The sequence below is a fragment of the Crocodylus porosus genome, unplaced genomic scaffold, assembly GCF_001723895.1.
Source record: "Crocodylus porosus isolate Cpor-Errol unplaced genomic scaffold, CroPor_comp1, whole genome shotgun sequence".
NCBI lineage: Eukaryota > Metazoa > Chordata > Crocodylia > Crocodylidae > Crocodylus > Crocodylus porosus.
The window spans coordinates 23,298,957-23,308,864 of NW_017728907.1; positions in this window are offsets into that span (position 1 = coordinate 23,298,957).

The following is a 9,908-nucleotide window of genomic DNA, read 5'->3' on the forward strand; positions in this document are numbered from 1 at the left end:
CCGTCTCATCTGTTCCCACTGTCATTCTTGATGGGCAATTCACTAGTTCTAGGATAAAACTGATGTTATGAATGTAAAGAAATCAGCCACTTCACTTTTGAAATCACTCGTTGGACACAAAGTAGCATCAGAAGTATATACGAATACCTAAGTTAAACAGATATAAGCAGGTTCAATCATGTTGCAAGTCATCAAGAGGAGATAAGAGGTATATGTTACAATTCACAGCTCAATGGAGGATTTTACAAAATACTGTGTTTTGGTAGAAATGCCTTCCATGTTCAGTAATATTCCGTCATCATTTCCCTGCACAATTTACATTTTCAGGTTGTAAAGTCTATAGTGCTGTCATAAAGTATTTTTACAATAAACCTCATGCTATGGCATTTATTATGCCAATTTTTGGATTCATATTTTGAAACTGAATCACCATTGTTCTCAACTTAAATATGAGTCTGTGGGGAGGCAAACCGCTTAGTGACAAACAGTTGAGAAACTTGTTTGGCTATCCTTATTACTGTTTGTCTACACTAACTGTGCTTAAGTATTCTTTTTCTTAACATAGTTGGAGGCTAAGAAGTCATGCAATAACCTCAAATACTGTTTTCCTTTTAATTCAGTAATTTTATGAGTTATTTCCTCATTTATAGCACCACTATCTTCATTTTGGGGGCAAGGAATCATTGCAGAATTTAAATTGAAGGGAATGGTCTCCTCGGAAGAGTTATAGCCATAGGCTCACTGAATTAAGTTGACTTATTTTAAAATTAAATTTTCTGGTACTCTGATGAAATCAGAACAAATTCCAGTAAAGGACAACATACTTTGAAGTAACTGAGTAGCATTAGCTAGTCAAATATACTCCTGAGTCTGCTGCCAGCCCTACATACCAAATGGGTCTGGGGTGTGGGACGGCATGCTGGATCTAAGGCTTCGTTCCAGGTCCAGCCACAGACTGACACCATGCATTGATCCAATCCAATATACTGGGTCTTGTCATAGACTGACTTCATTCACCAGCCCAGTATGTCATGCAGGACTATGTCATCTAGCCATGGGGCTTCCTATGAATCCAGAAAGTTGGCACTCCTCCATTGCTGAATTTCCAGACCTGTGGAAATCCATATTTCTCACATATAATGCACAACCCAGATTTTCCCACTGATTTTGGGGCAAAGGCATGTGTTTTATGCAAGAAACTACAGTTTTAAAATGTAAATAGGTAGTAAGTTAAGCAGTTACTTAAATCCTAGGAATAAATATGTAGTAACATGAGAAGTTATGTAATGCTTAAATTATTAAAAAAGCACAAAAGGCAAAAAGTCACAGGTTTTTTTTTAACAGTGGAAATCTAGACATTACAAACTTTAAAATAATATAGAATGTATGGGTATACAGTAGGCGCAAATGTCTTTCAATATTCATAGATCTTCTACGCCTTTTCTAGTATGTTACAAGTATTCTGTGAATAATGTGATACCCTTATTGTATTTTACAAAAAAAAACCAAAACCCATGTATAGTCAAACCAAAAAGCCTGGGTACAGTTGCAAAGGGTTAGATGTACAAAAGGTTGGACTTTACCTTCCTCTGGACTAATAGTTAAGTATGAGGAATTCAGTGTTTGATCACACCGTTATATAGTGTGGTCACAATGAAGGTGGTGCTGACAGTTGGTTCATTATAACTGCCTGATTCTTTCTGTGAAGTCCCACAAGAACTTCTGGCCAGGGAAATATTAATGAATCTAAGGATCTTCTGTCATCATATAATAAAATATAGGAGAGCTATTCTCACCACGCACAGTTCTTTCTCTTACTTGACTCACGATCTGAATCTCCTCTTTACATCCTCCTTTCTGGCCTCCTCACCAAGTAACCTCTGGTGAAAAAGAAAGCAAAAGCAAATCATGGCACTAGTGTAAGAAGCAGAAGAGACAAATACAAATGCTTTACTCATATCCATGATTTCTTCTTAGGGGAGTTAGGATTTCTTTGGGCAGAGTAAATTCCCTTTATACAATAGGGCTATGGACAGACATAAACTTGTTTAAGTGATCAGAAACTGGTTTAAATCTGTAACATAACATACATTCAGTACACATAAAACCATTTGAAAATGGCTGAAACTGGTTTGAGATAAACCTGGTTGAATGTAGTATCAGACTTAACTGATTTGGGTCAAACCAGTTTATGCAATGTCTGTCCCAGACCCCTTCCTGATTTAAGTTAAAACAGAGTCCCCCAGCATCCCAGATGCTTTTTAGTCCTGGGGAGGGCTCTGAGCTCCACATCAGAGCTGGCCCTTCCCCTCTGCTCCCTCACTGGAACTTTGGCAGAGACAGCAGGCACAGCAGTGTCTTCACTGCCCCACCCCACCCCTCACTGCTGAAGCACTGATCCTTCCCTCCGGTCTCCCACAGCACAGACTGTAGCCAGAATGTAATATTGATGAGGAATGGAAAAGTACTGGGAGAAGTGTATATATATCAGGACAGGATGGGGGATGTGGGTGAAGGCTGAGTGGCAACAACAAGGTGGCCTTCAGGATAAGCTTATCAGGAGACAGCTTGAGAAAGCTGTGCTTGGTTCAGCAAACAACAGGATGAGTCGCTGTCAGACTGTCAAGAGTATGTTATGGGGCAGGTTGACCTGTACGTGGCTTACTAGTATATGAAGGGGTCTGTGCTTTCCTTTCGTTGAGAATTAGCTGCCCCTTGCTTTTTCTCCTGTGGCCTCGCAAAATAAAGTGCTTCTGATAGCCAAACACTGATCCTGACTGAATTTATACATCAATAGCTAGCTAATGCTGAAAGGTGTCTGTGTAAGGCAGACAGAACAAAGGCAGACAGGATGGTGTCCACTTAGGGCTTTTAGGAGCTAATCAGTGGGTCAGCTGATAATGTCCCTCCATTCCTTCCTTGAGAAAAGTTGTTTAAGAAGATCTTGAAGTAATGAGAGAGGCTTTTGTTTTGCTGATGGGCTGATAAATGCTGTGTAACTACCTGCTGTGTAACTAAATGCTGTGTAAATTCATGTTGGCTCCCTGGTGGGGAGAGGGGAAACCCCTCACTAATCAGAGCATCCTGCCTAGCCATGCCCTCCCTCAGCTCAGAACTATAGAAGGGGACGGAGGGATGCTCTAGCATCTCCCCCGCTCCCCCCAGATTCAAGCCTGAACTACTGCAGGCATGTGCCTGAATTTTTTCAGCCCAGAGGGGATGTCTCTATGGTTACAAACCAGTTCAGCCTAGCCAGGTTAGACTAACCTGCAAAGATTGAATCAATTCAGGGTCAGACTTTTTGAATATCTCTCCCTAGCCTAGAGAATGAAGAGAAAAAATATTTTTTCAGCTAATTCAAACAATTTTAAATAATTTCATTTTATTTAAAAATTAGGACATAACTTAAAATACAGATGCCTTTCACAAACAAAGCGTCAAGACATTTCCTTCTGAAAATGTTGAAGAAATGAATTCTTATTATTTTCTTTTCTTTTTTTTTTTTGCTAAAACTGTTGGCAAAATTTAAACCAACTGCCTAACTAGCTTACTGCATTAGTCATAAAAAGTACTATTTTTCAAAACTCCACATGGCTATATTCTTTTTTTAAAAAATAGGCCAGAGTTCAGTAGTAATAGGATTTATTTAAAAAAACAATAAATACAGGAAATGTAACTTTATGTTGACTATTTCTTGTCTTGTAGTTGTGTCATGCTGCTGTTCCATATGGTGTTGAAGTCTTAAAGAAAAAAAAACCCTTGAAAGTGGATCTTTTTGAGTTGCCATAATTAAGACACTGGTGATAATACAGATTTGGGTATGAACGAATATCTTTATATTCCATAAGTGTACTAAAGCTTCCCTTGGCATTTTGATTTTAGTGATTTTCATCCAAAAGCGTGTGTTATAAAAAATTGGAAACCAATTTAGTAAAGCCAAATGCTTCCAGTATATAATAATACAGTTGGCAGTCTCAGGTCAAGCAATTAGTAATATATAACCTTAGCTAAAAAAATATGCATTAAAGTAATAGAAAGAGTCAGTTAAATGCATCTGATTTTAAAATGGTTCATTTAGTGAACATTTGACTGAAATATTAAAATGGTTGTAATCTGTGTGAGGACATTAAACCATCAATTGATAGCAAGGGTCAAATTTAACTCAGATTCACTTCAATTGATAGTCAGATTTCAGGTTAAATAACTTGTGTGTCATCATATAAAATGAGAGAGCCATAAAACTATAGTGTTCTTGAGCTAAAACTAAAAGGAGAAACTGATAATAGGACATGATTAATATTTCTTGGATGGGTAATTAATCAGCATGAGGCATCTCCAAAACTTTGAAAACTGTCATGGCAATTTTTTTTGGTTAAAGCTCAGACAGTGTTGCAAGATACAATAACATTTTTCTAAAGTCTTTGAGATACATAGAAGTAGACAAAATATTAATTTCTTAAACTTGGAGTTGGTCTCTTTTAGGCTTATTCTATACCCTATGATAATTCTTCGAAATAAAAATGTAGAATGTTTCTGCTTTCATAAACCTATGCACTGGTAATATGATCCCTGCATTTTTTATTAATAAATATGAGCAGTAGCTGTAACATTGTTCTCAATATACTTCTATCAACTGAGTTCTAAAGATTAAAGAAAATTGTAGAAAATATTATGTTATACTTCGAATTTTATGTGATGTTAAAATGACTCATGCTACATGCTTTTAGTAGATACAGGGTGCTTATACACAAGACACTTTACTGCATGGTCATGTAGTTTACACATTCACTCTCTTACTGCAAAGTAAACTCCACTACTTATAAGTAAATTTGTGACCTGCAAATGTAAGTAGCACATTTACTCACAAATACTTATTGCACGGTAATGAATGTGTAGATGTGAACTGGCAACAGATTTCCTCCCAGTCAGCTCTGTCACTAGGGCACCAGCCTCAATACACCCCAGGCCTGGGAGTCTCTTTTTCCATCTTGCTGGACCACCTCTATGTCAGCCACAGCCCCAAACCCTTTAAAAACCTGCAGGCATGTTGAACACAACAGCAGGGAGCCTGGGGAGACTCTTGGCCTCTGCTGCCCCGGCATGGGCCACAAGATCTCTGTGCCAGTCTGTCTGTGCCCTCTGCCACTACCTGGCACCATAGTGTTGTGGAGCTACCAGGCCCATACTGTCCATCACTGCAAGCTGCTGCAGGCTGCTGCCAGGCCTGACAGCACCTAGGCCAAGATGCAGCCAGCTCCTAGCAACCAGGCCCAGAGCCAGGTGCCTGCAACTGATAGCTAACAGTTTGCCCAGGGTCTGCAGGAGCTGCAGAGCATCACCTCATTGTGTAGCTCATAGTCCTGGGCCATGCTTCAGGCAGCTGCCCAGCCCAGCAGCACAGGAATAGTCATGCAGAGGCCCAGAGAACCAGTGCAGGAGCCCTGATGGTATCTTCACAGACACCATACATCACCACCTGGGGTCTCAACTGATCACAGGACACTGGCAACCTCATGGTGCTGTGGGGTTAGATGGAGGTCCAGTGGAAGTTCATATGGGGTGGGTGCCCCAGTGCTCACAATTATAAGGCCTGCCAGGTGAGATGTTGGAGTGTGGGCATGACTGGTCAGCATGGCAGTGCCACATAAAGGTCAAGGCCTTGCAGACACAGTAGGTCATCATCACCAACCACAGTAGACAGTTGGGGAGTGTTTACAATTCCATGCCCTTTATGCAGTAACTAACAGCCATCCTTGTGTCTTGGGACCTAGGCTATGGCCACACTGTGTACAGCAGAACATGCAGCCTACATGAGCCCCTGCTTCAGCCAAGGACTTAGAGCAAATTGTCATTAGGGGAGGGCCCCTTGGGGCACCAGCAGTCTGTCCCACCATCCTTCCCACCCCCAAGGGGGGAGCCCTGTCTGGACACCCATAGATGGAACTCCACCACCTGACAAGTCTGCCAGGAGCTACACATCATTGCTGCCAACCAGGATTGACCAGAGCCTCTGGGCATGCCATCCCCACACATGGTAAGCCAGCATTGGGGGAAAGGGCCCCCCCTGCCCTGGTTCCTGGCCCTGGCCTTGGCCCCCACTCCTTCCCACTTGCTCTGCAGAGTAGCACCCTCCTGGGCCCCAGGTCCTGACTTCCCAACACACAGACAGCACCCAGGGAGGCAGGAGACAGTGCAAAATTTTATTGAGCAGCCCATGCTCCAGCAGCTAGGCAGGCACAGGCCTCTCAAATGACAAGGAATTTGTTGATGCCAGTGGCATTGTCCTCCTCAGCTACAGGAGGCAGGGCTATGTATCACAGCTTAGGTAGCCCTCCAGGCAGAAGTGTAGGTTGCACGGCAACCTGGGCTTAGACCCAAACTGTCAAAGCTCAGGGTCCCATACCAGGTGTTCAGGTTCATCTGGGGCATCAAGATGATCATCATTAGCAGGTCATAGTAGGTTACCCCCCAGCCTGAAGAAACAGCTCCTCATGCAGAGTCCAGGGCATGTGCAGCAGGGGCATGCTTGGGTGACAACACTAGCATAGCGGGTGAAGCTGGCCCCTGGGTGTCTTCCTGGAAAGGCTCCTCATTCCAGTCATGCAGATTGGGCACTGTGGGCTTGATGGCAACACAGAAGACCTGAAGGCCTGCAGGAGGAGGGAGGAAGCAGGCTTGGGTCTGGAGCCTGGAGCCTGGCCTGGCCTGACCTGGCCTGGTTAGGAGGTGGGGGAGGCAGGCTGCCTGCAGCCAGCACTTGGTCGCCCACCAGACCCAGGGGAGTGAGTGGGGATGGGTGGCTCAGCCAGAGGCTGCCTGGATGACTTACCATGATTCCTGGGCACTCATCCATGTCCAGCCACCAATCTGAGACAAGGCACTGCACAGCTCCTGGTGCAGAGAACCTTATCTGAAAAATCTTGCCAACTCTCACAAACAGTTTATTTCTCATGGCTCTGCAGGCCCTGCAGCTACAGGCAGGGGAGAGGCCACAGTTGGCAACCAGGATGTGACTTCAGGGTCACCACTACCCACAGCTGTAGCCCTGGGGATGCATCAGCTCCACAGGAGGAGGACACAGGATCATACCCTCCTCCTGGATTGCCTGGACAGTGGTGGAGAACTGAAAAGTGGACACATGGATGTGGCAGGAACAGGACATTGACCTGCAGGACAGGTACTTGCCCAGGAGGATGAGCAGGACTGGCAAAAGGAGGTGCAATGCTAGTGTAAGGAGGTATGGTACCAGGCAGATTGGGAGTTCAGGGTACAGCTCCTAGCCCTGGAACACAAGCCATATGGAGGCCTTCTGGCAGCAGGGCACAGTCAAGGCTAGGGCAGCACAGGGCACACAGGAGGATATCGGGGTGCTGGACACCATCCCAGCACTGGTTGTTGACTTTGTGTCACCTGCTGGCCTGCCCCACCGCAATTCTGCCTGCCTCCTGGCAGCCACCCCCCACCCACCAGCAGACCCGCTTGTGGACCTGGGCAGAGGTCCAGGACTACCTCTACCAGGAACCACTGCCCTGGCCCCTGCCCTGGGTCCCCTGACACCTAGCTCTCTTGGCTGGGCCCAGTGCCACTGCTCACCTCAGATCCATGTGGGTGTGGAGCTGGAGTTGTCTGCAGTGAGAACAGGACTATGTGACAGGCCTGCTGGCCCTGGACACTGGTTTCTGGAGGGGGAGCCACCTGCACTGGGGGAGCAGCAGCTACTGTCACCTCTGGGCAAGTCCCTCTCTTGCTGGACTCACCACAACATGCACACCCATGGGGGAATGGCCAGTAGCAGGAGTGCTGGTCACTTATCCCCAAGATCCACCCCTAGGCAGCCCCACCTCATGGCAGTCCACCCTAGAAAGTCACAAACACAAACTATATTGTAAGTCGTTTGCATAGGGAACAGGGTGTTTTATTGTTCATGGGTGGCAGAGGGGCTGTGCTGCTGGGCAGGAAGGAGGGAAGTGAGGTCTTTTTGTTGTGAAGGTAATAAAGTGTTTTTCTAAGAACTGTACAGTGGGTGTGGTGCTTGGAGTGCAAAATGGGGCAAGGATATATGAGAGGCTGTCCAGGTGGGCTACAGTGGGGATTGCAGGAGGAGGTAGTAAGCCGGTGCCTCTCACACCTGGTGCCTTGGCCCCTGCTGTTGGGTGTGTGGCTTGCCCAGCAGAGTGGGGCCTGCTGTTGTCACTGCCACCAGAGCTGGTGCTCCTGCTGCCACGTGTTCTTCATCCACTGCAACTCCTTCATGGAACAGTTTCCCTTGGGCCTCACATATGTTACACAGCATGTAGGCTGTGACAATGACCTGGGGGATGTTGTCCTTGGCAAACTTGAAGCAGATGATGGGGGTACACCAGCATCCCTTGAGGCAGCTGAAGGTGCACTCCATGAGGACGTGGTTCTGGCCCAGTCACAAGTTGAAGTTGGTTTGGTGGGGGTTGAGCTGGCCAAGGACACATGAGCTAGGACAGGAGCAGGTAGGCAGGGTACCCAATGCAGAGGGATGAGACCACTGTAAGACCTAGCTGGAAGTTAAGCATCCCCAGCCCAATGCACCCGCTCTGCACCAGGGCTGGCAAGACAGAGTTACAAAAGATGCGGGCATCATGGGCACTGCCCACTCAGCTGGAACTCATGTTTGTGAAGGCTCTGTGGTGGTTGACAGAGCACAACAAGCGAAAGCCCCTTCAGCTGTAGTAGGGGTTGTCTCTGTGAGGCAGGTAGGTGATGGGGATGTGGGACCCATCCAGGACCTCAAAGCACTGAGGGAATCCTGGCCACCTTTAGGGGTCATGCATGCAAAGCACTGTGTGCCCCGACACATCCTTCAGGATGACTTCCCAGGTGGTCACCTTGCCCACAGCGTAGAAATAGCTTATGTAGTGGACGCTAGTGGGCATGGGCAACTGCAAGGTGTCTGCAGCTGCAGGCCAATTGAGTGTCTGCACCTGCCTCATGTTCATGTCCTGCCACTCCAGGTGCAAGCATAGATGCTCCAGGAGGCTCATGAAAGTGGTCCGGGTCATGTGGAATGCCTCCAAATACTGTTCATCATCCCAGGTGTGCTGGACAATGTGCAGCCACCAGTCCTGGCTGGCTCAGCAGGTCCAGAGGTGATGGGGTGGAGGCCCAGGAGGGCAAGGACAGCTCCCATTGATGGCATCCTGGAGTCAGTCAACGGTATTCTAGCTGGGATCCAGCCAGCAGGACAGGGTCTAGGCAGTAGCTGTGTCGTGGCAGCAGTGGTCCTGGTTTGGCACAGTGGGGCTGGGCAGCTGGTCACTGCATGTAGGGGAGCTGGCAGGGTCCAAATGGCCATGGGCCAGTTGGCAGGAAGCCTGTGCAGTGGGCCAGAGGTCCAAACCAGCTGCCAGCAGGAGCCCAGGGCATTGGATGTCACTGCCAAGGGCAAGAGCTGGAACAGCCATGGTGTGGGGAATCAAAGACTGTAGCACGAGAATTGTTGTGTCCTGCCCCCATGCTCTGCATACTGCTCTTGGCCAGAATCACAACTGGCCATGCTTCAGGGTTGCCTTTTAAAGATGCCCTCTAGCTGTGGGCAGCTACAGCTGGAGCCTCCAGTTCCTCCCAGTCACAGCAGGGGCCCATTGCAGGGACGGAGGAAGTGGAAGCAATTTTCTGCCATGGGTAGCAAATCTTCAGCCCTCCTGGCTCTCCAGGTACCTAGCGGACCTCCTGCGGCTAAAAAGGAAAGCCTACAAAGGATGGAGGATGGGATTCACCTCCAAGGAGCTTCAAGCATCAAGGACAACAAAAAGTCCTTTTTCAGATATGTGGGGAGCCAGAGCAAAAGCAAGGGCAGTGTTGGACCCCTGCTAAACCAGATGGGGCAACTGACAACTGACGCCCAGGAAAAAGCCAACCTATTAAATAGGTACTTT